We start from the raw sequence: 3,590 nt of genomic DNA on the forward strand, positions 1-3,590 counted from the left end.
CGCCCGGCCAACGCGGACCCTGCGGGCCACAGGGTTAAGGGTTCGAGTCCCGGCCCCGCCCAGTGCGTGCGACGAAGTTAAACTCTGCTGGAGGTGGGATTTAACTCCTCGGATTGTGGCCACCTGGGCTCGCATTCGTGGACCAGGCTCTGCTCAGAGGTGCCAAGAGACAGAACAAGAGCAGCGGGCAGAAACGTGCACAGGAAGTTCCACCTAGATGTGAGGAAGAGCTTCTTCACTGTGCAGTTAGCAAGCAGTGGAACAGAGACCAGAGAAGCTGCGGAGTCTCCCTCACTGGGAATACTCCAGAACCGTCTGGACACAATCCTGTGCCACGTGCTCTGGGATGACCCTGCTAGGGCAGATGATCCCTCTGTGATCCCTTCCAACCTGACCCATTCTGTGATTTTATGATACAGACACACAGCAGAGCTGTTCCCCTGGCACGGAGCAGGACCTTGCCTTGTTGGGGATGGACTCATTAGGACACTTGTACTCTTTCGAATTTTATTATATTTTAATAGACAAATTATTTCCCTGTTCCTCCATACTCAGCAGAGCCCCGCCACGGCACTGTGATCTCACCCAGGTGAATCAGTTGCTTCCTGCCAGTGAACAGCAGCTTTTGTAGAACACGTGCCCCGCATCTGCCGGGTAGTGCTTATCCTCCTGACTAGACACTGCTACAAAAATAACGATCAAGATACATATCCTGTGGTGAGAGTCATATGCAGGATCCCACTCCATCTGAAAATGCCTCACATTGGTATTTCAGACTAAATAGCTCATGTATCTTATTTCTGCAGCTCTAATTCACCTGGGAAGGACTAATTAATCTCATCACCTCCAGCGCAGCCACACTAATCGCTCACCTTCAGCTGTGAGGTGCATTCCTCACATGCACAACTTACTGACTCACTGAGGCATTACAAACACCTCACCGAGGGGAAGGAAATGGGTTTGATCTGAAGCACTGAGCTCCAAAACCTGCAGCGCTTCTCCAAACCCGCCGAGCCGGGGGCTCAGCGCCCGGAGCAGCACCAGGTCACACCGTGTTCTGAAAGGACCTGTAATAACGCAGCGCAGCCACTAGGCTTTCCTGCCGTTGACCCCAAAGGTCTGTTTGCCCAGACTGACAATTTTTAACTCGGAACACCACGCCAAGTATGCTCCGTACCTCTTTCCATAAGTCAATATTGCCTCTAACAGGAGACGAGGCTGAGGCACGGCCAAAAGTCGGCACCCGTCCAAGCAGCTCCCAGAACTTCTGGGAGCGTTTTTGTCTCAGAAGAGAGACACCACCAGAGCTGCTCACCACCTGTCCTTTTCCAAGGAATGCTGTGGGTTATCAGCATTTTGGAAACCCCTCCTTTTCCAAGGAATGCTGTGGGTTATCAGCATTTTGGAAACCCCTCCTTTTCCCTTCTCCCCGCTCAGGCAGCGTGGCTGGCAGGGCTGCCTGCGGCCATGGGGTGAACAGGAAAGGGCGTGGTGGCGGCTGCCGCATGGCATCAACTGCTTGGTGCCCACGGGTTTGTCCTCTCCCCAGACTCACATCTGGCTTGAGCTCCTCCAATCACTTCCCAAAGCCATCCAGTCACTGAGCTAAAAATAAAATGGGGTTGCAGGATTCAAGAACTAATCAGACGCCACTCAGAGTTTTACAAACACTAATTATTTCTCTTTTCTCCTCTATTTCCTGTCTGTATCTGTTCCATCTGTCCACGTACTCGGCTCACCAGCTCCCCTGCCAGCCGGGTTTGTGCTGCTGGGGATACCAAACCAGTTTTAAGTGTCTCTGAATCGCAGCTGCCCTCCCAAGGATCATCTGCCCTGCCTCACTGCTGCCTCAGCTCTTTCTGTTTGGAACTGATCTGGCCTCCCAGCACAGCCCTTCACACATCGGGCAGGTGCAGGCACCAACACGAGGGCACAGGAACACCCTGACCAGGAGCTGTGTGTATCCAGTGGGTAAAAAACCGGCAAACTGCTGCTGCTGCAAAGCTTTCTAGCTCATTCTGTGGTCTAAACTGGGATCTCACAGTTGCTCCCTCCATGCTAATTCCTCCTGTCTAATAGGAGCCTGCTGGAAACACCCTCTGCTGTCATCTCTCAGGCATTCAGTGGGAACCCGAGGGAGGAGGCTCAGCTTTAAGGAATGCCATGTTTCCCTTACAAATGCAGAAACTTAACTGTCTCCGCCCCAAGGAGTTGTCAGGGAAAGTGTAAAGTTCTCTGTCGAGCTGTTGTTCTTGGCTCGCGCTTCCATCAGAGCTGTTGTTCTCATCACAACTCAGTCAGTGCTTTATACACATTCAGTTTGGGGAGAGATCTCTGCCTCCTGCTTGGTCAGCATCAGCTTTTCACAGAGCTGCTGACAGATGAGTCGTGCTCACTGTGCTCTTCTTTCCACTTGTAAGAAACAGAGGGGGGAAATAAAGTTACAGAGCTCAGCTTATAAACAGGAAACTCATTGTGTGAAATTACTCGACTACAATGAGAAAAGCTGGTATTGTACCTTGGCCTCCGAGGCACAGGACACACCAACACCCCTCACCTGGGACTCAGGGCTCTCAGGTTTCTGTACCTGTGGTTTCACACAGCTCTCTAAGGATGGTTTTAGAAGCCCAAGAAGCGGAACAGCTGTCAGGAGCAAGTTGGCAGAATGAGGCTGCACGAGGTACTGGCAGATAAAGCTCTGCTCCTTCAGTTTTATTTAGAAAAATAATTAACACCCCACTCCCCCCCCACCATAAGCCTCTGCAATTATGAAGTGTTTAGGTTCAGAAGCTGTGGAGAACCCCCAAGTGTGGGAGAAACAGCACGAACTCACCTTGCCCTCTCTCTGCTCTGAGCAATTCCTAACTCAGAGTTCTCACCCCCTGCCTACAACTCCTTTTCCTTTGGGGCTTTGCTACCAAATCACAGCTGCTCCTATTTGGGTACTAGGAGCCTCTTCCTGCTGGGACCCGCCACAGGACACACAGCCCCTTATCAAGGCTCCCCCAACACCTGCAACAGAAGCTGCAGAGCTGCCTTTTTATGGAGCCCAAACACTGTCCCCTCATACAGGAGCTGGTTGTGGGCCCCAACACCCCCACACACACATACACACACTCACTTAAGACCACTATAGACCCTGACAATGTATACACACACACACGCACACTCACCCACCCCTGAACTAATTATGGGCCCTAACACCCCTCCACACACCCCTGAGCCTGATATGGGCCCTAACACCGTTCCCCATACTTGAAACCACTGCAGACTCCAACAGCCATCACCCTCCCTAACACACACCTGAGGTTACTATAGCCGCTCAGCCCCTCACCCCCCACTATAGGTCCGTAAGTCCCTTACACACACCTGAACCCGCTGTGGGCCCAACCACCCCCCCCATACACACCTGAGAGCACTAAGGGCCCTAACACCTCTCACGTCCACCTGAGTCCGGACACAAACACCCCCACCCTAGGCCCCTGTAGACCCTAACACCCCCACACTCACAGCCCAATCTCGCTGTGAGCCCCACACCCGAGGTCGCCATTCCCCCTCCCTCAGCCCCCCCCGCTCCCCCCGTGCCCCGG

At 53.0% G+C, this 3,590-nt stretch overlaps 1 long non-coding RNA gene across 2 annotated transcripts; it reads right to left on the bottom strand.

Annotated features, from left to right (window-relative positions):
• Positions 1-493: 493 nt before the first annotated feature.
• Positions 494-3,512, bottom strand: LOC108449695. Of its 2 annotated transcripts, XR_001865962.1 has the most exons (3): positions 2,834-3,512; positions 2,519-2,643; positions 494-2,412 (listed from the first exon to the last, which is right to left on the bottom strand). It is a non-coding gene; the product is annotated as an uncharacterized LOC108449695 (long non-coding RNA). The 2 variants fall into 2 exon arrangements; XR_001865961.1 differs by having other exon boundaries at positions 2,519-3,509.
• Positions 3,513-3,590: the final 78 nt, after the last annotated feature.

The sequence above is a fragment of the Corvus brachyrhynchos genome, unplaced genomic scaffold (genome assembly GCF_000691975.1).
Source record: "Corvus brachyrhynchos isolate BGI_N302 unplaced genomic scaffold, ASM69197v1 scaffold19, whole genome shotgun sequence".
Classification (NCBI taxonomy): Eukaryota; Metazoa; Chordata; class Aves; order Passeriformes; family Corvidae; genus Corvus; species Corvus brachyrhynchos.